Source organism: Falco punctatus (assembly GCF_963210335.1).
Source record: "Falco punctatus genome assembly, chromosome: 7".
In the NCBI taxonomy this organism is placed as follows: domain Eukaryota; kingdom Metazoa; phylum Chordata; class Aves; order Falconiformes; family Falconidae; genus Falco; species Falco punctatus.
This window is the reverse complement of record NC_137587.1, coordinates 33756304-33783211: the sequence shown is the minus strand read 5'-3', so window position 1 is coordinate 33783211 and position 26908 is coordinate 33756304. Positions and strand designations below refer to the sequence as shown.

At 38.2% G+C, this 26908-nt stretch overlaps 1 long non-coding RNA gene across 1 annotated transcript in view; it reads left to right on the top strand.

The window, feature by feature from the left end:
- LOC308067972 overlaps positions 1 to 26817 on the top strand; it is a 69387-nt gene extending 42570 nt beyond the window's left edge. The window contains exon 4 of the long non-coding RNA XR_013929809.1: positions 528 to 26817. This is a non-coding gene — a long non-coding RNA (uncharacterized lncRNA). The remainder of the gene's footprint in view (positions 1 to 527) is intronic.
- Positions 26818 to 26908: the final 91 nt, after the last annotated feature.

The window sequence follows — 26908 nt, the reverse complement described above, 5'->3', positions numbered from 1 at the left end:
AAAAGCTTTTGTTTACATGCATTAAATTACAACAGTTTTCCAAGAAATCTGTTTTCATTCAGTTATTTATTCTCAAAAACAGGTTTTTTGAGACCAGGGAGAAGGCTGCTTGTGACCATACGGAATCCTCTGACCATCACAACTTCCCCTTAGAAGTTCCCACCTACCTTTTACAAATGCTAATAAATCTGACTCTGTAACACTTTGCAAGGCAATAAAAATTTATAATGCATTTGGAGGCTGCTACACAGGAGATATGAATACTTTCCCACCACATTCCCCCTTCTGTTTCACTTCCCCAAGCAAAATGAAAAAAAAAAACAACAACCCAACACTATACATTTGTACTTGAACTAAAATGATATTGATGGTTACATGAGAGTGGAAAAGAGTCCTGGAATTGGAGCTAACTCCAAGCATTTAATGGTCATAAGTACTACACAAGCCTGTAAATTGAAGCGTATAACTCATAAAGTCAGTACCCCCCTCCCATCTCTCTCTTTTTTCTTTTCTTTTTTTAATTGAAGCCAAATTCCACTTTCAACCAGCAGAGATTCCCTGCTCCCACCACCCCATTGCTGGGAATCTCTGGAAAGGCCCGATGTTGGTGGCAGCAGTTCAAGGGATGGAGGAGTGCCTGCAGGATTCACTGCCCTCCGGAGGAGAGGAGTGCAGCTGTACCGCTGGAACCCTTCCGCCTGCGCGGGCTATAATGCATTGTATGCTTCTGTTGTGGTTTTGCCTAAGAAGAAATGGGGATTAAAACTGGAAACTACTTAATGGTGCAAAAAATTAACATAACCCCTAAAGGCTTGGAAATTTAAATCTGAGTTTGTACTAACTGATATTCTGTGGCGTGTCACGTTAATTCATGTCCTAATTTTATGTCTTATTATGAGAAATGTTGCTTATTATAGAAGGCAAAAATCTGTCAGATATGATCAATGTCTTCATGTCTAAGATAGTACCCTTGCTGTAGCCACACAGGCCTCAGATTTAAGAGAAACAAAGTTTTTAGGGAGACAGAATTTCTTCTGTTTAAAAAAACTGGCACAGGTGGAAAAAGCACATGCTTTTCAGGCACAGTTCTCTAGTTTTAAAATTCTGAGGTAGTGAAATGCGTACAGATGAAGCAGGGCATAACTGATGAATATCTGTACTCATGTACTCAATAAACTGGAGGACCAAATTCAAACTTAATTTTTAAATAAAGATCCCCACACTATAAAAAAAGTGGAAAAACAATGAATGATGAGCCAAGTCCTAAGTTGCTGAACAACTGTAAAATGTCATAACTCTTCAGATTTACAGAAATATTTTCAGGTACAAGTAAACCATAGTATTTCAGTTTGACAAATATAATTGTAACACCGCAAACAAAAAGTGTTTCCATATTTTACTTTTAAGTGCGGCTTCAAAAATTTAAAGAGGCAAAATGTGTTACCAAATTGTAAGCCAAAGATTCCAGTATTGTTACATGAAAACTTAAGAGATAAATTGACTGTAAACAGTAGTAAAAATGATTGGCCTCTTTCATTATGGTAGATAATGAACAACCAGCACAAATGGCAGAAAAGAAATTTGATTTTTAATTTTTTTTAAAGTGACAAATTTTCCTAATTGCTATGAGTTAACATAACATTTTTTCTTAAAAAATCATAGTCCTTGAAAAATAACATATTAAATATCCTGACAAACAAGATCTAATGAAAGGCATAAAGCCCTCTGTTTCATCCAACTTTGAAGTCATCCGTCATGATCCTAATACAACATATTAATAGAAAGCGATCTGCTCTGGTAAGGTCTAACATTTAAAACAGATGACTTGTACTGAAACTTTCCAAGATTCAATCTCTCAATCATGCTTCCTTCCCTCCGTTCCTGAAGCCTTTTTTAACTGATTGTGCAGTTAAGGATTCAACTTAGGATTCAACAAGATATATACAGCCACCAAGAACAGTAATACTCCCTTTCTCTCCCAAAATCTGCATGGCTTCTCTGTGGTTCCTTCTGCAATGCAGAGCTCTACTGAGACCTCATGGACCACTCCTACACACACACTGCTCTCCAAAACCTGCCCTGGCCTTTCTGGTTCCTCATCCACCATGCCTTTACTAGCTTCCCTCAGTCCTCAACACCTCCCTGCACACACTCCTTGAATATTCGGTGTCATTATCACAAAATTCAATTTTGCTCTTGGGGGAAGCCTTGGAAAAGAGGAAGTAAATGTTGCCTCCACAAATGAAAAGCCTTGAGTGGGTCCTGATACTACATGAGAAATTGTATCATTCATTGAGGAATGAGATCTGAAGAGCCCCATTCAGTCTACGAATCATTTACTCAAAAGACTACAATAGACACCAGGCAGAAATAGTATGAATAAAGAAAAAGTAGAAAAAAAAAAAAAATACATGGCAGCCTCAGTCTTGCAAACATTTATGCATGTACTTAATGTAATGTGGATGAATATTGATTTCAATGGGAGTGCTTATATGCATAAAGCAAGGCATATGCGTGCTTATAGGATCAAGGCCAAAATTGTTAAGTACTGCAAGCTGAGCTTTAATGACTGATGAAGCAACTTAGAAATACACAAAAATATGTCAAAGAAATATTCAGGATGCCTGGCTGGTTTCAGTGCTTATAAAATGGCATCTCTGCTTTCAGTTTGAACTAAGAAAAATAATTTTTTAGTAAATTAATGACAATCACTTAAAATTAGAATATAATATAATGTATAAGCAAAAGGAACATACATATGTGGCTGAATAATTCTACCTTCTGCTAGAATGCATCCATTTCTGTTAATATGGCAGCTATTGAAAAATGCACAAAAACATAACAGTTTATGTCAAGAAGGTGAATGATCCTCCCATTTGCAACCACTAGGGAAAATTAAAGATGGAATGGAATTGCTCACAACAGAATTCATCCTGCAATTATACAGACTGAGAGTTGTGAAGCCAATGGGTGCTCATTTTAGGCTCCACTGTACAGCTCAAACAAGCTCAGTTTTAATGTAGGTGGACAGACTGGCCATACAAATTACCTCATGCTCTGTGTTGTACAACCTGAACCACTGATCTAATGTTTTACCAAAATTGATTTTTTCTTCAGCCTTCTATAGGGAAGAATGGATGCAAAATGCTTTGTGGAAATGCACGCTCTGGTTTTATTTTTAAATGTTTTCATGGAGACTGTTCAATTGCATAACACCAAAATGACAGTGCGGGACAGGGACTGGTAACTTAATGCTAGAGAAAAACCTTAGTCTTAGTTCCCCACTTGGTAACAACACAACTAATTTAGCAGTTATTAACATGGAAAACAGACCCTCAGCTCAGCCTGAATGCCTAACAGATACTGTTTTCAATTATGGTGGCTGCTCCGGTCTTTAACGATCCTGAGAAAGAACGCAATGTTTGTGAGCAGTGCTGGATTGACAGTGGATGATATTTCAACTTTCCAAACCCTACAAGACACACACCTAAATTTTTTTAGAAGTATACTGCTTATTTCAAAAAGCCCAACTGAGGGGAACTCAAAGAGTAGCTCACGGGAAGGCAACAACATCAGTGTCCCAGGGACGGAGGCTTGGCTGAGCACTTAAATAACGTGCACAGAGAGCCCTGTGATGAAAAGGCTGTGCTGTCTCGAGCCCTGAAGTTAGGTGGTGCAGGCTGGCAAGCGGTGTGGTGCCCACACTGAATATAGTTCGGAGCTGACAGGGAGGAATCTTCTCTAAATATGAGATGATGGGTAGGTGTTTCTTCAGATCTGGTCAACTCTGCTACCACTACCAGTGACTATCAGTAGCTGGTAAGCTTCAACTCCAGAAATTCCTCAGGGAACTACAAAAGACCAGGACTCCTGCACTCTGTCCACTTCGCTCCAGGATGACCAAAATAACAATAACCAAACATTGCAACAATTTGCTAGCTTTCCACCTACAGTGCCTCAGCATCGTTGGCCAAGGAGGTAGAATGTCCTCCGCTGCACAGCCTGCTTATTCTTGCCTATCTAGGGGACTATTGTAGAGGCATACACTCATTTGCATTATTTTTGGCTCAAAGCTCTGGTCTCTAAAGACCTCAGAGCTGTTTGCACTCTGACTTATTTTTTTCCCCCTGTCCCTGCCATGTGCCCTCTTGAGGACATTTCTGATTTTCCTTATTTGATTTAACAACAGCACAACTCTGTGACTGCTATTTATGTCTGCAATGCAGTGAGTATAAATATATATTAAAAAAAAGACATTTAAAGGCAGAAAAGATCATGCTTTTCTCAGTATGCAAAGTGGCTACTTTAATAAAATTTTGTACTTCCCAGTGCAGAACTGCAGTGCTTTTCTTGTGAATCTACACTTTAACATAGTGTTCTTTGCCCTGGCCCTACAATTTTCATTATGTCTGTATTCTTCAAGAACAAGAAAAACATATAGGAACAATGCAGTGAAACTAAACTGTTACCCTAAAGAAAAAAGAAAAAACAACAACAAAAAACCAACCAAACCAACCAAACCCCACACCAAAAAGCAACCAGAACCTGTGAATTTTGAGGATGGGACTTCAAAATACTTATGTGCACTTTAAAACCAGATCTTTAGCTGATGAAAATCAGCATGCCTCTGCTGAAGCAAATGAAATGATGCCAAAACACGCCAGGCGAGTATTTGACACTCAGTTGTGCACAGCAGTTCCCTGGTCTGTGGCCACTTTAGGAACAGTTGAACTGGCAGTTTGCTCAGGCAGGTTTTCGACTTGTCCGTGGAACTGCAAGGATTTTCTCACCTCTTGTCAGAGTGGATCTGCAGCCAACATCTTTAAAAATCCATCCCAATCTTATTCAGCTCAAAGTTGTATATTGGAATAAGGCAAGCCCTGAGATGAATTAGAGGTGAAAGGCCTCATTGCACACTTGAACTCTATGTGCAGCTTTCGTTGACATCAGTGTGAGCTGTGTCTGCAAATCGGTGGCCCCCTTTTGTTATGGAGTAACAAATCTTTAGCACACAGCCTGCTTCTCACAGAGCCAAAGTCTTCCTTTGAACAAGCACATTCTTCCCTTAGATTCATGCAAAGACATCAACCAGCGTTGCCAGATGACACGCCCGGAAAGTCAGGATGCTGTCTTGGACCAGTAGGACAGAGAGTGACTGACAAGGACTGTGCAAATCTGGAAGAATCAAGACTTTTACTACTTATATGAGATATCAGGAAAAATGCCACCAAAATAAGAACATCCTAATTTTGATCATGGTGACTAAATACTAACACTAACTGATAGAAAGAGCAGTACAACAGAAATGTGTCTCAGGTATAGGCAAAGAGTAATGCAGGGTTGTAATTCAAATTTCTCAACACATATAGTTAAAGCCATATTTTGCAGGAACTCATTTAAGCACTTATAAAAGGATAAGATTTTTCAAGCATGTTAAGCATCCGAAAACTTCTGTTCCGGCTTTGTCCATAACCAGGTTTTCTGAAAGTCTCTGTTTCCCAGTGCTGAGAACTTTTGCAGAACTGAGTCTCAGTCTTAACGTTTCTGCAATGCTGACTGTATAACGTAACTTGCTCAGTCAAGAAAGGTCCGTAGTACTGCTTTGGAGTCTGGGAAGTAAACCCCAGTCACAGAGCACACACTACTTAAATATAAAGAAAATCCATTTTGTTCTCTGAACTTCTAACCATTAAATGGTTAAAAATACTGAAGGGCCAGAACTACTAGCACTGAGAGAGAGAGAGAGAATGGAAGGAGTGTGGTGCTGCACTTTGCAAGCTCAGCAGTTCTTCAGATGTGGTCTGGCATCTAGTTCTTAAAGTCAAGCAAATTGCTCATTTCAGTCATATATACAGACACATATGCACCAGCAGAGATATATACATAGATTTTAAACTCTCTGAAGAGTAAAATAAAGCACTGTCGTGTGCATCTTTAATAAGTCAGCAGAAACAAATAAATGAAGTTTTTAAAAAAATAATTGTTTTTTAGTATTTCAGCACAAAAACACTAGCTGAAAGTTTCAGGTACGTGACAGCTAGGATAGGCTTTTTCTAAGAGGAAACTGATGATGATATAATTTGAACTTTCTGCTTCACTTTGAGTTTCTCGTGATTATATTTTTTACTGGAATTGATAGGAAAATGTTAACAGAAAATACTTTAATCCAAACCCCACTGTTTTGTCAGAGCACAGTAATTTCATTGAAACAGAGTAATTTGAATTTTTTTTGGCTAGAAACTTTTTGAGGTCTCTCTTGTTAATTCTGATTAGTGAGAGAAAAAGAGAAAAGCAGATGGAGAGAAAGAAAACCAGAGGAAGAGAGAAGGATGCATGTGCACATTCATGTAGGAAAAAGAATTTTGGCATACTTCTGGGGAAATGGATGAGAGATGAAGAAGCAAATTCCAGAATGTTGAAATACAGGCATGAAATTGGATTTTTCTCCCTAGGTCTGCTTCAGTTTTATCTTATTGGAGTGCAGGATTTCTCCTCCTCTGTGTTCTCTCTCTCAAATTTTCCATGGAATGTTGGATTTCTTGCATTGTGCCAGACTCAGTGATGCCCATGCAACCAGACATAACACAAATGTTAGATTGGCCATAACGGCTATCTAGAACAAGTTACAGCAAGGACAGAATTTATTTTTTTTTTTCGTCAGTGTGTGGCAGGAAAAAAAAATGTTCAAGTCTTAGAACTGGATAATAGGATTTGAGGTTATGACTTGGGATGGTTTTTTTCTAAGCAATATGAAGATATCCCAACTCAACAGTGGGGGATTTAGTGACAGACTATGAGGTGAACAGGTAAATCTCTGCAGGTTGAGAAAAACATTGGCTTATCAGTGTAGACAGTAGATCTCATTCCCTTTGCCTTTTGTCAAATGAATAATGAAAGAGGCATTTTTTAATACATAAGAAAACAAGATGTTTGGTAGATCCCTTTCCAGACTGGAGCTCTTATGAAAGATTTAGACAGAGTGAAAACGTGTGTGACTTTCTCAGTCTGCATGAAGCAGCATTTGATTTTTCACACTATATCATGCCAACTTAGAGTAATAAGAACCTATTGTTTCTGTAGAAAGTGGAAAATAGTATCTAACAACAAAATAAATGCATCTTTGGCTGAGAATGCCCACTGCCATGTTTTGGGTCATTCACGTCAACAAATGTACAGTCTTACACAGCCCTTCTGTAGTCTGTTGTTTTCTACCTGCTTGAAGCTGAGTGGTTATGTTATGCTATCTAAAGTAAATGTGGAAACTCAGAGCATCTGCACTTTTGGCATAGATGGGCCCAAGGGAAGACTAGTAAGTTCTGTCCTGCTTAAAGCAGGTTAGCAACTATGATGAGCCATAGCCATTTTTCTTACCTACTCTATCTATGCTGAGCCAGGCCAGATCACGTCTGGTTTTTCAGGGCCCTGAACCCTTCATGGTGTTACAATGCACACTGATGATGTCAATGGTGATGCCATAGCCTTAAAGATCAGTTTAGGAAGCTTGCTAAACCATGCCATCCTTTATCGCTCATGATTCGCATTTCCACTGCACAGGCCATAGGGCGAACATCGCTCAGGGCCAAGCTGCTGTAGCACAGGGGAGCTCAGACCCTCTGTAGACCCTCTTCCCTTGCGGCCTGGGACTGGGACTGCTGAGTCTTAAGACACTGCAGGTTTCTTTCTGGCTAATACAGAGTGCCCTGCTGTCACCACCTGGGCAGGTGGGGTAGGGACAGACGGGCAGTGCAGGGGGAGGAAAGACCATGGCTGGACAATGTGAGGTGGTAACGAAAACCAGCCGAGGCATTCCTCAGAGATTACCAACCTCCTGGACTTCAATCTAAGCCTGTGTCCAACCAGTGTTGAGATCAAATTCAAAATACACACGGCCTTTATCCTAAAACCTCTACTTAATTGTAACTAATGACAATTTTAAATCTAGTGTTCTGTGTCTTTCTACTTGATGAATTACCCTCTTTATTACCAGATTGAGATCCTCCATAAACTAGCTGCAAATTATCTATTGATACTTTCTTTTTCTTCTATTTCTTTTCCCCTGCAATGCAATTCTCTGCTGAACAGCAATTGTATTTTCCTGGGACTATGGAAAGAGTTAGGTAAATCAATTTTAAGCAAACCATATATTGTATGCTTATATAGTTTCATTTCCAATAAATAACCTGGAATAGCTAGTCAACTTTACATGCAATCTTAATTTGAGTTTTGTATGCATAACGGAAGCAAGGAAAAATGGGACAGACTTGAGAAGGGAAGAAAGATTGTATGGCTACAAGCATAGTGCGATGTAAACTCATTTACAAGGGCATCTGCATCTGTATGTCCAGTCAAGTGGCACAGTGTATTGCGAGGGATTATTGATTTCAAAATGACTTAACTGCAGTCATGCAGTACTGAGAATACCTTATTGCTTCCCTTAGCCTCATGTACCAATTTGATCATATTTTGTGTATGTCTCAGCAGTCACACATGTAAGTCCTGAAAATAAGGTGATTAAAAGGGCAGCAACCACCCCCACTCCCCCACCCCCACCCCCCACAATTAAAAAAAAAAAAAAAAGAAGAAGAAGAAAAAAAAAAGAAGGAAAGCAGCCTCTCACAACATAAAAGATCAGTTTTTCTCTTTATTTTCAAAAGCCAAAGATAGCATACTTACCTTTTTGGATACCTCTCTTGAAACAATTAAAATGCAACTTCTTACAGCAATGCTAAGCATGAGTCCTCTGAAAATCAGCTCTCATCCAAACTGGAGCCACCCAAACAAATGTATGTCACTTTTAAGGTTTGAATTTTTAACTTCCAAAGTCAGTGATGAATACAGCTTTCTGAATGTGTGCATAACATGGAGCTAAAAGAACTTTGGAGTAGCCCATTGCAAGCTTTTAAAACACACATATGCACCCCGGCCTGTTAACTTTTAAAAACTATATTTCAAGAGAAGAAGCAAGAAATAAACATCATCTCCCCTAACATATGGATTAAAATTTTTACACTGAAAGTAATTAAAATACCATGACAAATTAAGAGCTGATAAAAGGCCACAGCTAAAGATTTATGATTTTTTTTTTAAAGCATCTTTAAGCTTTACCAAATGTACAGTGCTCCATCTACTTCATCTCTAACATCTGAATCCAGTTAGCAATGATTTTCAACTAACAGGGTGTTCCTTTGCATCAAAATGTGTAGCAAGATCTCTGTGTTACGCATGTCATCTTATGACAGTCAGTTAGCTCTCTTGCTGAAGTGCATTAGGAAACTGTTTTAAAGAGCTTGCACCTTTTGTCAGAGTGGTTAAAAAAAAAAACAACATTGTTTAACAGCCCTGTATGTCTTACCGTTATACTCTCCACCTTTTGCAAAGGTCAGGGAAGTGTCATTTTGTGACTGTACTAATTTATTCAGAAAGCACAGCTTAACTCTTCCTGTGACTTGTTAAAATCATGACAACACCATATCGGGTGGGGGGAGGCAGGATTCAAAAGTGTAGACAACGCACGTTTAGTGAGTAGCTTTTTACTTGTGTCTTACATCAATCACTCCTGACATTTTCAAGGAGAAATCCTATCTGGACCCTAAAAATCTATTTCCTTTTCTTATGACAGCTGTGATTAAGGCAGGGCAGTTTGTACCACGCGATTCTCTAATGATGAAGGCAGCCCTTCATGTCAACTTTCTTCTTAAAGTTGCAGTTATCAGAAATATTCCAATGTGAAATATATCCCCTTTTATTTGTTCTATGCACATTTCCAATGAAAATAGCTCTATCCGGATGGTTTACAGAACTGTCCCCAGAGGTCCACTGCAGCCAGTAAGAAATCAAACCTTCTGGTTTCCAAAAGGTAAAGCTGGTTGCCTCTCAGCACGGCACCTGGTATTTCTAAGGAATAGAAAAGGAACCGTAGTGTCAACTTGTCATCTGGAGCCACGCTCGCACTGCTTTGTGTAATGTGAATGGGACATGAGTGCACTTCAGTGCTTCGTGGTATATTAGTGTTCTGCTCAGGGCAGTGTAGACTCAGATCTCATTAAATATGGTCATTTGAAATGAATTAGGCATTGAATGGCATTGGGTCTGTACTATCAGCACTTACAGCAGGTCCAGAGCTCATTGTCTGGGTTGTATCAATGCACTGTTTCACTACCTTTTTTCACTTATCTGAGAAATACCCACACTAGTTAAAATTAGAAATGCTTTGACAGTGGATTATCTGCTGCTCACTCCTACCCACAGGTGATGGCAAAAAGCCTTGCTTTTTATTGAGTTAATAATTACTAATCTTTTGGGGAAAGAAAATGATCTATCTTTATATTTCTGATATAATCCAACACAGGCTTCCTTGTCACGTGATCCAGCACTCAATAAGTAGACTTCAGGAGACAAGAAGAAGTACTGTGCTACATTAGAACTCAGAAAAGCTCCCTCCTTTCCCCCTCAAGTCTTGCTAGGCTACCAGAGTTTACACTGGAGCAATCCCCTGGTTACTGAAAACTTTCCAGCATTTAAGCTTCAGAAGTTTTTTCTCCTCTTTATGAAGGGCACTGTAATTCTGTCGGGCCTCAGAACGGGTTTTCAGTGTCAACCTGATGTCAAGTGTGTGAATCTCAAGACAAGATCAAGACACATCTGGAGGGCTGTGCATTACTGTCCTACCCTATTAAAAAGCAGCAACAACAGCAACTGCTTAGGAGTTCCTGGGGCTGAGCCTGACAGCGAAAACAGATGGATCACACTTCAGGATTTAATTTTCAGATGTTTCCCCCATGCAGATGAATGGTTGCCACAATTTATGATCTTAAAACAGGTTAATTTTGAAAAGTCAAATTCTGTTCTAAGATGTACGAGATGTCATAAGAAATTGTGATCGTCTCTTGTGTGTGACATCCTGTACTGCGGATCATGAACTCTATGTGGTGCAACATCTCCGTTGGAATAAACTCACAGAACCCCACTAGCTGTGACAATTTGGATAGTTGCTGACCTGGCTGCTCACCTTTCACCTATATAATAGAATTGCCTCCTTTTACCCATTAGGGCAAGCAGCGAACCAAAGCTCATCAACATTATAGCATGTTCATAAGTAACTAATAATTCTGACACAGTTTTAGACAATCAAAACTGAAAATAGGAAGCAAGAAAATATCCATACAAATGATTACATTCTGAGTGACTAGTTCACATACTTGCCTCCTTACATGTGGGTCAGAAAAGTTATGTATTGCTTATGGAAGAAAGCCAGTGCCTTTTAAACATTATTTATAACAAAATTCAACCTGCCAGTCAACCACATACCACTGTGCAGGTGAATTTAAAGCCTAGAGCTTGCACAGGTTTTTTGTTGGGTTGAGGTTTTTTTCCTTTTGGTTTATTTTTGGTTGTGGGTGGGGTTTTTGGTTTGGTTTTGGTTTGTTTGAGGTTTTTTGTTGTTTTGTTTTGTTTTGTTTTGTTTTGTTTTTGTGCTAGAGCTACATACATGCTGAGTATAAATATCTAATAGAGAGACTGCTTGCTTAAATTCACCTATCACACTCACACCTACACATACACACATGCACACACACTGCTGCATGCATCGCTACCATACCATGGGGTAAGAAAAAGAACAGTGTGATTCTCTATGTATTTAACTGAAGAAATTTGGCTTATTTCATAAAATCCAGCAATTTATCCTGATGAGTGTTCTGCACTGTATTTCAAATTAGGTGCCCTAATGTTTTCTGAAGTTTCCACTCGTTCTTGATTAGAATCATTTTTTAGATCATGTTTTATTCACTTAAATACACTTTCCTGGAAGTTGTGCAAATAGGAAATATCAGATCAAATTCCTTATGTCTTTGGATTTTACAGTGACACTATAACTGCCATTTTTTTGCCTAATACTCACAAGGTCCTGGAAGCCAATGTGCATGCCTTGCACTTTGGTAAAATTGGTTCGGCTGTCATGCACACCTGTGTAATGACTGTTGGAGAGATGAAAGCACAGATGAGACATAAGCAAAGTCTAGATCTATAATCCCTTTCTTTTCCTGCTTCAGTTCTGCAGTAATTCAGCTCTCCATGACTCCATCCTGTTTTTACAGTGGCCCATGTGGAAACGCGAACTATTAAAACAGTCAGATCCATATCTGTAGTTGCCTACCTTTCAAGTCAGTCAAGGGAAGCCAAAACGCAAAAATAAACAAAAAGTATCCAAGAAACTAGTTTTTGCAGCAGGCTAAAGGAAAGGATTATAATTTTGTTAACAGCAAGGTCTATCAGTTGTCACTTAAAAAAAACCCAAAAAACAAAACAAACATTTGTCAAAGAATTACCATCTGGGATATGCACTTTTAAACAGTCATCGGTGCGTGAAGAGTCTGTATAATCTTAACTCCCTTCAGTTTATCTAAGCACTATCACACTTGTATTGGATTTAAGGTGAAACAAGTCTTTTCTAAGTATTACCCATTATTCTTCATTTCCCGTTGTACCTGGTACTCCTTCAATTAGCCACATGTGTCAAAGCTAGACATAATGATAGCTAATCTTCAAGCAATGTCTGTTAATTTTATCTGTCTGTTTCTGGATCAAGACAGAGAGCAGGGAACTTCCCATTAGCTAATACATCTTTCAAGCTCAAAAGCTGAAGAAAAAAATACAAGAGAGAAATAGACTCAACTAAGGTTTTCTCATTTCTATCGGAGATAGTAGTCTCTGCTGCTGAAGTAGTATCATCTAATCATCTGCTCCAACCTGCATGAAATAGAAAGAAACAAAAATAATTATGAAGTATAATAAAAAAGAAATCTTGTTTAGTCAAATAAATAGCCAGAAAGTCAAGGCTTTCAGACTATATATTTCTTTTCAGTTTTCCCCCAAGTTTCCTATAGGAGAGGGAGTATTCCCAGTTTGGAGAAAGAACTAACAATTAAGGGAAATATCTTCAAGGTTTTTGTTATGAAAAGGAAAGGAGCTTTTCCCCTGTTTTCAAAACCTCTGGTATGGAGGTTGCATGAATAAGAAAATTAAGGTAGTCACAGAACTCCTCAACCTGCCACAAGTATTGTTCCCCAATGTAGTATTGAAAACAACAGATGTAAGTACAATTTCTTTAACAGAGCACAATCATTCCCAAGCATCACTTGCAAATTGTTGGTGTCAACCCAGAACAGCTAAAGTCAAAGTCAAAGTCCCAAAGGCCTGCATAATCAAATTAATACCAAATCTATCATCTCTGTTCATGGTAAGAATCTATCTTCTTCTATCTGGAAGTACAGTGTATTTTGTGGATTAGGTACAGTGAAATACAAATATATTTTGTGGATTAGGCACATATTTAATGTAAAGTCTAACACGACAGTATTTATGAAAACCCCTAAGTGTCTGAATGTTTGCAGTACTTGTTGCAGTTTGAAAAGAAAAAAAAAAAAAAAAAAAAGGAATTAAGGATCCACAAGACATTTATTAAAATTTAAGATGCAAATAACATCCTCAAACTTTTGTTTTCCTTGAGATGACATTTATTCTCATCAACAATAATATCTCACCAAGAATGCACTAGACATATGGCACTAAGGCAGAAGAAAAATGTCTTGTCCCTACCAACAATACAGTTTTACATTCATAAACCAGAGATAGACAAGATTTTCTGAAAATAACAAACAGCTCCAGGTACCCAACTTGTGACACTGAAAAAGAATATGATTTTAAAAGTGCAGGTGCTCAAAGTCTTAAATTGCCTCCTTCCTCCAGTCTCAGCCACCTCAGAAATGAAGTGCTCCTAGCTTATTTATCTACATTAAAAATTGTGCTCAAAATCACTTCCAACCCAGTTAATTTGGAAAGCAAGTTATTTGCAAGGCAAGTTGTATATCACAGCTACACCACTTAACCCTTAATTTTACAATGACAAACACAAGATATTTCTGACCTGCATAGAGTGGGCTCAAACCCCTCATATATCAGAACTAGGCTGGGGAGTTAGAAATGCACACGGCTGCATTTGATAAAGGGTTAGAAATAAACTGTTGCTGAAACAATATACCTGTGCAAAATTTCCAGGACTTATAGTTCTCTTGAAGGACTGCAGACATTAAGTATCTTCAGCTAAATTTCTCGGCCAGTAAAAGCTGACTCAAAGTGAGAATTAATAAATACACACCAAAGCAGACATCGTCTTGCCTATGAGCCCACTCAACATTTTTTCTTCCAGCTGAGTAATTCCTGTAAAGAACATTGTGACTTGCACTAATTAGTTAAATTGTCTCTCTCCCCTCTCTGTCTGTGTGTTGAAGTAGTTGCTATATTGTAAAGTAATTGGTTCAGGGGTTAATCCCTGGCTTCCTTTCTGTCTCAGAGGCAAGTGTATACAAATATGTCCACTCCTTAGAATGTTATCACAGTGCCCTCTCTTGTCAAAAGTAAATCAAGAGGGACTAACAACAGACAAAGGGTGTGCTTTTTTTTTTTTTTTTTTTTTTTTTTTTGGTGAGGGGGGAGGAGGGAGAGAGCTGTTTTGTTTTGGTTGGCTGTTTTCTGAGTGTTTCTTACACGCCAGATTCAAATGTAACTTTCTCTCTGAAGACTCACTAAGCAGAGACACCTTAATGAATTGCTCAAATGTGTTGCTAAGCTGCATATGAACAGACATTCAGGAAACTGACACCAGTATCACATATGTTTCATAGCATCACATTTTATCCTTAACCCTGAAATTCAATTATTTCCTTTAAACTGGAACAATAATTATGAGATTAATCCATGCCTATGATACAAATTCACTTAATTTGTCCACAGTTGTTTAGGAAATCATAAACTTTCAAGTGTATAAGCAGTTGTAAATGCTGGTAATAATTCAAAGACTGGTGGATGGGAAATTTCCGTGTCAGTAGGTTATGTCAGAGAATTTAAAAGGAAATAAAGATAACTACAAATACCCATTTTATTTTAGTGCGTATAAACAGCAGAGTTTGAAACCAAAAAGAAGACTTTTTTATTTGTAAATTCTGCAAGGTAAACTTGCCACAATGATGACGTGTAAAATGAGAAGGAAGATAGATAACATGGAGTGACACATCTGAAGGAAACAGCTCCCTTTATGGAGAAATGAGGATTTAAGGTATAGTCTTTTTCCTGGGTTTCTGTTGGAATACAGAGAGGTGGACATGATTGAAATTTGCATTTAAATGGAAATGGTTAAAGGTAAAGGCACAATGTTTAGAAAAATGAGAGTATCCATTTTTCTAAGAGGGAGGCATACTGTTATTGTATACCATTAAGGTGTCAGAGAGCCTAAAAATGTTTAGAAATATTAGACACTGCTACAGAACAAAGAACAGCAAAATGCCATTTGGAAATGACTATACACTGTGAACAAATCTGTCCGAATACTACATCATATACAATTGTCTTTAATGTTTTCTGCTGCCATTACCTAATGTGAGTCCTGTTCACTAAACAGTAGAAGATCTATTAGATAGCTTTCTGATACTTTTGAACTGCAATAATATTCCAGAATCCATTCATCATTCTATCCTGGTGATTTCTGCAGGTCTTTCTCCATAGGACACCACCAGACCCTAAAATGTTTGCCTGGTACACCTTCTGAGAATGCACTGTGAATTTTAACTGTGTCACATGAAAACCCTAATGTGTTTCCGTGATACCAATGAGGAAATACACATTTTGCCGAAGATAATGAAATATAGGATGCAACGAGTCATGGAATTGTTCAAATCTCATGTTGATTAGAAAATGCCTTAGCAAATATTTGTGTGCAAATCTGAGACAGACACAAGAAAATATTGCCAAGAGGAGTGGCAGAAGATGGAGAATTCGTCTCTGTCTTCCTTTCCCAAATAAGAAGAAAGCGAATAAGACTTGCATATATGTGGACTATGTTGATATACGCAGGCACAAATATGTGAATATTCTGTATTTGCATAAGTAGTAGACAGTATAAATGTGTGTGTATGGGTGCATACCCAGACATGAAATCATCCTATTTTAGAACATTTGGATTTGTTCATGCCTAATTTTTTAAAGCAAGTGAATAATAACGAGACTTGAAAAGATTTTGGGGTTTGACATTTTTTTCACTATTATAATTTTCTGCATTTCTCTAGCTTTTCTCTCTCACTAGTTTTACAGTGATGTTAAACCTCTACTTTAAAATAACATTGATGCAGCTAAAATCAGAAGGTACTGAAAACTCAGTCAGCAGGATCATTTCTTATCTGGGAGAAAACGAAAAAGACCAGAATTGTCTGCAGTAAAGCTCCGAACATATTAGTCTTAGCTATCACAACCCAGTTCAGATTCATATCTACCCCAAATCTACTAAGGGATTTTAACAATCTTTCTTAGCCTTTCTGGATCCATAAAGGTGAGCTCCATTTCATTCACCTTTCTTTTGTCTGTACTAATATGAAAGGCTTCACCACTTTTCCAAGGCAGCAGCATTTGGGTTTTTTGAACTATTCTTCACCTGAGGGAAATAAACTCCAGTGCCTGGGTGGGGTTAGCTCGTGAGAGACAGTGCTTCTCCTACCACCGGTCCCTCCCAGTCTCCCAGAGTCTCTTGATAATAATAAAGCCACAAAAATCTGCCCATCTGTGGTGCTCATGATAGAAATATAGGCAAAGAAAGGATGTTATGTCATCCTCCTGTTAAGCCAGGGTCCTTCTGAAGAACAAGATTCACTTGCATATCCTGCCTGGCCCATGAAACCAAGTTTATGGTTGTTGCCTGCTGAGCCACCAGAATATGTTGATAAATCAGCTCCAAACTATACCTGTGAGGTTCTCTGTTTGCAGGAATAAATGCTTTATTATTGAAGACAAACTAGCTATTTGCATACTCAGCAGCAGTGGTGGTGTCAGCTGACCATTTTTGCACTGTTGGTACCAGTGAAGTTCAATTTCATATCTGAGATGAGAGCTTGTTCAGTCTTGGATGTCTTTGGTAATGCAGTTAGGATATAGAGCACCAGCTGCAAAAGCAGCCGATGACATGGTAACACCTTCAGCAAGAATGAGACTTAATCGTCATTGAACAGCTCAAAAAGAGATGGAAGTTTCTGGTCTTTACCCATGGACCCAGGTGCCCAAGAGCTGAGAGGTATTTGTCTCAAGACTTTGTCACCCAGTTCCCAGAAAACTGGATACAAATATGCGCCATGGGCCCCAATGGAAGTTGGATCAAGTCCTTTGTGATTAAGTATTTTGGTCCTTGCACAACTGGTTTTGTTAGGTCTGACCCCTGGAATAAGCCAAACAGAGCTGCAGATTCTTAAACTGGGTCATTATTACTAAGAAAAAAAAAAACCAAAACAAACAAAAAACACCAAAAAAACCCCCCAACCATAAAACCACACAAAAAAAGACAAAAAAAAGGGAATCTTCAGGTGAACTCAGACAGATGGGTCCCTCCATAAAAGCCCACTTTTTTAAAAAAAATGTCATGTATACCCCACATGAAAAGCAACATAGTTCAAATATATACATCTCCACCATTAAAGATTCTTTTTTCGTACACCTGTGAGTGTTTCCACTTCCCAAGACTTCAACTGTCTGCACTGCCAGGGACCAAAAATAAAATTGTAATCGAAATACAGATAAGATAGAAACCTTTAATTTACCTTCTCCCTGAGCAACAGGACTTTTCTAGCTGCATCTGATATACTTTTCTTTTTCATGCCTGGGCTGGTGCAAAATTATCTTTAGATAAAATATTTTAGGGATTTGGGGATTTTGTGTGCCTCAGGACAAAGGACAGTGTTTGTGAGAAGATCACTGCCCTCTTTTTGAGGCAAAATTCCACCCTTATTGAAATTTCAGTGTAACAGAAAAGTATGCCATTTCATTACCATACTATCTGTCATACATAGTAGTCACTTTTACTACAGGACTGCTTGAACATCAACAGCCAAGTGTCAAAAAGAACTGGTAGTAGAAAATGACATATGTATTTTCCCAATAAATCCATTGGTCATTTTTTTTAACATTTTGATTTTCTTATCAAAGTGGACCTATTTTTTCACACACCAGAGAACTATATGCAAAACTCATTCCAGGAAAACAGGATTATGCAGTAACTTGCCTATCTTGTAACATTGGTTCTTTCAATATACATTTGTGAATCAATACAAAATAAAATCATAAAGTACTGAAGAAAGAGGACACTGATACGACCCCCATTCAGGACTGAAAAATATTTTCTACTGAAACAATGAAGAGCTTGGAAATAAACTCCTGGAAGCAACTTGTAATGAAAATATATGTCTGCAAGCCTTTTCAGCTAAGGAAAATACAGACCACGGCACCATTCTGTAAATATGGTAAACCCAGCTTTGAAGGAGCTATGTTGATTTATAGTACCTGATGATGCCAGTAACTGAGCTCTGCATAATTTAATCTATTTCCCGTGCAAAATTTTTAGAAATTATTCTTAAGAAGTAGCTCCATACTCTCTCTTTATTTCTTGTTTTATAAATATAGACACCACTGCTGTAGGTAGGTTAGGTCTTTTCTTCACATGCTGCATTCTGGTTAATAATATCATGGACAATTCAAAGTGTGATGCTAACAAATACCTGTTCCTGATTTTGAAGGACAGGAGCAGATGGGTTTAGTAACTGTCTCAGTTTACTTCATACGTGTGTGCGATGCTGCATCTGATCAAAACTCTCTGCAAAGCAGTGGGAAGAACAATACTGGAACATCTAAGCTGGACTTGCTTGAACTTTTCAGGTCTCAAAACCACTGAGTTATGTGCATCTGCCCATTAGACACAGTATTAGAGGAGTATCCCTTCTTCCCATCCCCACCCTAATTCCTCTTGATTCCAGATAATAGAAATAAGAATGTTTTAATTATAAAATCTATGAGGAAAGGTTAATAATTAATTACTTTGTATACCACCTAGCATAATAAAGGTTACTTCTCAGATCGGGCAGTGCACGAGAACCGTGAAAATCAATACATGTAACTAGTGCATGACTCCCACTACTCAGGAAAGAAATGAAGGAAGAAATGAAATTTCATCCAGCATCTGAGCTGGATGGCTGGTGCTCCAGACTGCCTAACACCACAACTTCGAGTCATAGAAAAGATGAGAACACTCAGAATATTATAATTTCCCTGTTTATATCCACACTCTTATTCCTGCAGATATAGACTCATCACTTCCTCATGACATTTGGTGCTGAGTACTCCAGTGTTAATACCTGGATAACAAACAGCGCAGCTGTTTTAACCACTTACACTCCTTCCAGAGCAAATAAAATTTCCTCCATTATTCACTATAGCAACTACAGCAAGGGAAAAAAAGTAAGGAAAAGCCTTCTGTCAAACTCTTCAGCAGATTTCCCAGACAGTAGTTCAGACACACTGAGTAAGCAGCTCTGCTCAGCCTTTGTCCACGCATTCATCTTTTGGCCTGGAAGGTGAGGAACAGGACAGAAAGGTGTAACTGGAGGAGCCATGCCAAAGAAGTGGAAGAAGGGAAATACCTTTCCTGCTGGCAGACCGATGTAATAAATGCTTTCCGCCTTCGAAGGCATGTAAAGTACACTTGCATGCCTACGTGTTTAAGTTCTGTGTGTTGATTTTAGAGGTATTTATGCACAAAAAAAGACAAAATGTTTAAAACCAAAATGTTAAGCATGAATGATACTGCACACTGTTCTAGAGTTTTTCAAAAAGGGTGTTTTGACTTCAGGCCTCCACACTTCAAAATATCATTTCACTTTTTCCCTGAAACATCTTAGAACCAGTCTTTGTTTCCTATTTATGTGCTAATGTGCTCCCTGAACAGTCAAAAAGAGTCATTGCTGATTATTTGCACTCACTGAAAACTTAGCCTGTTAATAGCTGGAAAAAGAAGGGGAAAAAAAAAAAAAAGGAGGGAGAGAAAGAGAGAGGGGATAATAGATAAATAAAGTTTTGGGGAAAAGTTTATACAGAGAACAGGAAGAAAAAAAACAACAAAAAAAACCCAAATGACAGACTATTCTTCCTCCTGCTGTTTCAGTGATAGCTATTAATGCGTTTTAAAGTCTTCCAGATTGGTCTTAAGAAATCAGTTATCCTGGTCCTTGTTTCAGTAGGAAGACCCATGGGAGCTATTAGCAGTAATCTAAGTTAATAAACTGTAAACTAACTTTTTTTTTAAAGGAAGAAAAAACCCTACAACCTTTGACAAAATAATTGTACCAGTTATAAAACAGCCAAATGCTGGTTAACAGTCACATCAAGCCACTGGGGTGGAAAGAAGATATCCATAACCAGGCCACTTCCAAAGAAACTGTTTGTTTTCTCTTATTTAAAGTGTTACAAAAAACCCCAACAAAAGCAAAAAAATAAAAAGAAGAAAAAGAAAAAAAGAATAATTTCTTTGCAAGCCATAAAATGTTTGAATAATGTCTGATGGTGCTTATCCACTGGCTAAAGTCTCCAGTTAAAATAAAGAGAGGATTTAGGGCTTGATTCACAAAACACTTATCTGCAACTTATAGAGCCCTTTATGTTAGAGAAACAGGGCATTTGCATGCAAAAAGTAACTACCACTCTGAATCCAAATATTTCCTATTCACAGAATAAAACCCATCATGTGCAACTCCTCTGATATCAGCTACAGTCTCTTGCCTACGTATGTGAGGGAAAGGATAGACTACATACTCAAATGAGGTTGTTTTGGCCTCAAGAGAGGAAGGTCCCCATTGTCAAATATGCCATTTTCTTCTCTTCCAGACAGCAGCAATATTGACATGAACACAAGAGACTGCAGTGGTGGCAATCAGAGGTGACAGTACAACTTGTTCTTCTGATGATCCAAACAACAAGGAGAGAGAATTATACCTCCCAAGCAACCTTTGACCTTTGTGTCTGAGTGAATTGTGGAATTGTATTTTTCTGACCTAGATAATTCCAGTGGAATTAGTATTTTTGGGTTTTGTCATCTAAAAAATAATCCTTTGAGGGTAAAATTACATTTAGGTGAAAATTTCCCATTGAATAAACTACTTTTTTGGTTGTCTGAGTGCTTCACCTGGATACCCCTAATAATCTTTTGAACTTTAGCTGAGAGATAGGGATGTCTTCAGAAAAAGAGACCAAAAGGCTCAGTTCCTCTTCCTCCACCCCAACTTCAAAAGAGGGAGAATCCTCATTTTGTGGTTTTGGGAAACTCTGGGTGGAACTTGCTCATTTGGACATCTTCCACAAGGTCATGAGGGTAGAAACAATATAGACATGAATGGAAGTCAATCCTCCACCCAAGTAACTCCCCTTCGTGGTGTTCCAGTAGCACATACGAAAACAAAACAAAACAAAACAAAACAAAACAAAAAAACACACAAAAAAAAACCAACCAAAGAAACAAACAAAAGAAAAACTTGCAAACAGCTCATCTGGAAATTCCCCTGGCATTAATGCTAGGAGGGACTGCAAGTGGACAGGTGTTACAAGTGAAAAGCATCTGTTCATGGCCAAAGATGTATTATTCCTGGCATAACCTAAAGGATCCATTTAGTCTAAAGGAATTAAAGGGAAACTAAAGATCAGGACCCGTTTTTCTTTCCCGTTTTGCTTACCTTTCTTTGTGCACCTACACAGAGGCTGTAGAGCCAGGCTGATTTTTCCTCTCGTGCTGCGTATTTGCCTTCTGTTTGTTGGACAGCAGCTGGCCAGTGCTCACCCAAAAGCTTTCAGTAGCCTTCTCAGAGAAAGAAAAAGATGGGGATAATTTCTAGTTGGTCACATAATGCTGGGCTGCACCCGTTCTGGCACTCCCGCAACATACAACAGCAATGAAGTTAGACATCGCTACCCATTGTTCCGTTGATTAACTCTGTGTTTGTATTGCATCCACAACAATCGGAGTGGACCTCAGAGCACTGCTGCCCTACACACAAGAGCTATATAAGTAACGAATAAAATAAGTTGAGGGCCAGTAGTTCATTAAATTGTTTGGAAGACTCCACTAAGGTGATACTAAATTAAATTTAATTAATTAAAAATAAATAAAAATCTTTACCACGGTGCATGAAAGTAAATGTATGAGGAGGATGGAGGAAATGTTATTGCTACTTTGTTCAAAAACTATCCATAGTCAGTCATGTTGAGGAAATTATATCACAGCCTGGCATAGCCATGGTGAGACACTGTTGAAGGCCATGACATTGCAAGGTAAAATGGTCCTTACTCACTCAAATTTCAGCCTTTGACTGATATTTGTATTTTTAGGCATCTACAATAACAAACACTTAACACCGAGGCCCTGAGACCTGAAATTTTCTATTTATGGTCCAAACCAGCTAACAGGGCTATAGACACATGAGAGCCAATTCTGCTGCTTACAGGCCCACAGGGACAATGCAAGCAGAAGACCCTCATCGGGGATATTTAATATGCAGAACAGCAAGAAAAATAAACTGGCCTGCTCATACAGGAGTAAAATTTGAAATCAACCCATAGTCCATGGTAAAACTCTTACTGACTATGATAAATAACAATTTTACCCCAGATGCATGTGCATTGAAGGACCTGTGGCGGCTTGCATGGGTTTAGGGGAAGGCAGGAGCATCTGCTAAACCAGGGCCCTCCAGTTCCCTGCAGCTGCCTCTCATCCAGCTTGCAGACATAAGGCTCAATAGAAAGCCCATCAAAATCAATGGGGTCTTTCAACTGGCTGCCGCTGGCTTTGGATTAGGACTACAGAGGGAAGGCAGATCATCAGTCTTCTTTATTAAAGTATTTAAAAGTTGTCCTTTAATAACACTAATTTAATACACACTGAATACTGATAAAATGCTGGTTATCCATATTTCCATCTGGCTCATACCCTGTGGAAGCACAGCTCAGACTTTGTATCACTCTTCCTGGGGGCTGAATGTTTTGCACTTCTTGTTGACTCGGGCCATTAATGTTAAATTATCTACAAGGGCCCGTTTGTTTTTAAAACTCCCCAGTCTGCAAGTGAACATGCAGATTTTAATCTCTGGTTCGAGAAGTCCGAAGTTTTCTATGGGGATTATTGCGTTTATACATCACAGCCAATCCGAGGGTTTCTAAAGCCCTCAAACAACTGACACCATATGTCTGGGTACAATGGAATCTACAGAATTATCAGCAACAGCAAAAATGTCTCATTACACACTGAGAGCTGCAAACACATAACAAGTGTATTGAGTAGCACGTATGCTTGCAGAGAAATTAATCGACTCAGATGCATACAAAGGGACTTCCAAAGTGCTAAAAACATATTTCAGGGAAGAAATGCACTACGCCAGGCTGTGATTTGCAATATAATAAATAATCCTCCTAAAATTCACTTAACTTTCACTCTGTCTAACGTGAGGCTTCACAGATTGTACAGAATATGCTTTGTGTGACACAACATACAGAAAATAGCACATGAGAAAAAAAAAATTAAATCCTTTTTCAGGTCAGTAAAAAATCTTCCCAGAATCCTGGCAAAATGTGCAGAATGAATTGTATTTGTATTTACTTTGTCTACGTATTTGTTTGTTTGTCACATGCTGGCAGATTTCTACCAAACATTCACCTCAGATACTTAGCAATGTCTACAGAATTATAGCTGTGTTTTTGGGAGGGGTGGGGAACGCAAAGTGATGATTCACATCTAGAAATCTGCTCTCATGAAAAAAAAAAAAAAAAAGGAAAACAGGATAGGAAAGCACTAGCATTATTTATTCACTTATTATCATACAATCTGGACTAAGTCGTAGGAATAGAAATTTTTATGAGCAAGTTAAAAATAGTGAGATATAAATGGGAATAGTAACAGATAATAATAAATGGTAATTAGCAGTGTTTTTCACTGTGATATTATCTTTTATCCACAATTGTGCAGTACCTTAAAGAAAAAGGATATGAGTTCTGAACCCCTGAATATTTTATTCACACAAGTGAATGAACAGTTCATCCATAAAAAATGTGGGCATTGCTCTGAGTGAGTGCTCCCTAACATGAAATATAGGGTCCTCATTTGGCATAAAAGATGAACCCTCCAGTATTTCTCTGAGGGGTACACATTACTAACCCTTACAGGAGAGGCGAGGAATAAAAAAAGGTAAATACCTTGTAGATCTGGTTCCTTTTTTTATTCTTCGTTTTAAATCAGAAGAGTATTAATTTGAACTGCTGTTTAAATTAAATCAAATGCTTCTTGAAAGCATACTAATTTTTACAAGTAGTTCATCGTTTGTGAAAGTTCATCATATTTATTTAATTCTTTTTGGTTTTAATTTGATTCATCAAGCAGGTAAACTTTTACTTTTAACTATCTAAAATGACTCCAGAAAGTTCTGGGCTAGTCAGGGAACAAGGTAAGAATATAATTCACTTATTGAACAACATTGGCCAGTAAACTGTCCATTGTCTTTAAAGTGTTTTGTGGGTTTTGATCATGACACAAGAGCCACAATTTCTAGTTTCAACCAGAGTAACTGATTCTGTAACACCAGACAAACTTCTGCCTTTCTCACTGTCACCTTAAATGAAGCCAGTAATAAAGATATGCCTTGCAAGAGTCATCTGTAAATTACTGTACAATTTGTTTTTAAAACTTTGCTATTAAATAATTATTCTAATTGATTAATTAGAATAAGAATTAATTGATTAGAATTATTGCATTAGTGCTACCACTGGTGGAAAATACCAGTTGGGGTCCAAACTGGTCTGATTCTTGATTTGTAAAGGTGAGGTGGCTAAAATAACCTGTTTGTTTTTCTTTTTGCTGCTTTGTCTATCAAAGTCTTAATTCAAACATTTAAGTACATACTTAAAGCCAAGCAGAATAAAAATGAAACATAAACATATGTAATTTTTAAACCCAGGTCCAGAAATAAAAGATCTTTATTGTCTATGAGAAGTAAAACTGATTTAAAATTTTTCTGACTGTTTTCATGGAACGGTGTATGAAGAATGTAATAAAAAAAAAAAAAAAAAAAAAAAAGGCTTTTCCCAAAAAATTCTCAGACAATTTGTAGCATGACAGATTTGGAGTAGTTGGAATAATTATCAAACGTACAGGTATTTACTTCTACGTGAACCAAGAGATCTTTTAAAGTGAATTTCCTAAAGATTTCAACGTTATTTTCTTACCCATTACCGGTTAGCCCTCTACTGCTGTGTCTGAGCATAAATTTAATTGTTAAAGTGAAAATTTTCTTCTAATTGCAGTTTGCAAACATACAGCAAACTGACCTTGAAATAAAGCATCAGTTCACTCTGGATAGAAACCTCAGTAGATAAGAAGTATGAGCAGCACTTTATTTGTGCTGCTAGAGTGGGAGATGACTTGGTTTGCCCACAGCAATAACAGATTTCCTCAGGTCTTTTGTCAGTGTCTTGGGGCCAAAAAGATAAATAGCCATGTAACTCACATGGCAACTAATAAGTGGCAAGAAAAAGTTGGGGTTTGGCCCTTGACAATGAATGAAATTAGTACTTTTAGATGAACAGAGATGTGTTTCACTGTGTGCTAGGGCAAATTTCCCATTTGAATTACCTTTAGAATGTGGCTGGGGAGATCACTGAGCCAGAAGTACTGGCTTCTTCTTCCGGCAGGAAGAAGAGAACAGCTGTGATGGGTTCCAGGTTCAACATTTCTGTCTCAAACATTTATTTGCAATGCTGTTGGGAGATCCTTCTTGTTGAGGGTGAGGCGGCTGTGCCTGAGTCTCAGGCTGGATGCTTCATGGTGCACTTCCAGAGCTGGAAGGCCACTTTGTTTATCCTCCACACCACGCAGCGAAAAGAGTGACAGCAATACGCTGGGGCAGGTTCTAGCTTCTGGTGTGCTGCCACACAGGTCAGAGAGGCTCTCACGTTTCCTCCCAGTGCCATGAGTGCAGCCTGGCATGCAGGAGCCAGGGGCTTATTTGGATAGAGACCCAGCCGTCCTCCTCCTGTTACTGCCCCTCTGCAGAGGCTGTTTCTTCCCCACAGCCCGCTACTGGAGCAGAGAGCAGGAATTTGAGGGTCTTCTCACTTTGGAATGAGGAAAGGAATCAACCACAGCGCCCATAAATAAGCACAAACCTAAACTGAAATTATATTGGAGAAGGAAACAAAACACTACAAGTTGACCTTTAACATCAGGGCTTGAAAGAGGATGATAATCCTTCATGCAAAACAAGAACTTGGAATATTTTTTACTCTCTCACTGGACTGCGATGCTATGAAAGAAGGTCAGAGGGGAACCCAGGTGAGTAACACACTCACAGAGAAAGGAATTTTCCTTACAGTGACCACAATGAATGTATTTGCTGAACCAAATATAAGCAGCAAGCAAACACCTGGATTGCTGATGTTGAAGGAAAAGCAGAACATAACCACAAACCTCCGTTCCTTTGGTTCTAACATTCTGGAAGCAAAAATTGTTCAGTTATAATTGTCTCTTCAAAAAATTACTTTTGTTTCCAAGGCTATTTTTTGGACAATAAAATAAAATAAAATATCTGATTTACAAAAGCATTTCTAACTATACTGAAAGTGCTGGTGATTCTATATATCGGCTTTGAATTTTAAATTATGTAATCTAAACAGCAGTGTCTCAAAAGTAGATTGCCCTTATTGCACAGGCATTAGTGTTTGCCATGGCTGCTAGGATGACCAGTTGTTACTGCAATTTAGAAAGCCATACAAAGAAACCGGAGAACCCTCAGCTTTTGGTTTTACAAACTTACTGTATGGCACAGACTTTTCTGGGAAACTGTATATATAACTCAGACCCTTTGTACCCATGCAGATACCCCTTGTTGGTGCAAAGAGTTCGTGATATCATGGGACCACAAACTTATATATATATATATATATATATATACACCTGCCAAATTATTATTTGATTTCCTTTTCATGACTTCCAAAATGTAGGGAGCTTGATACT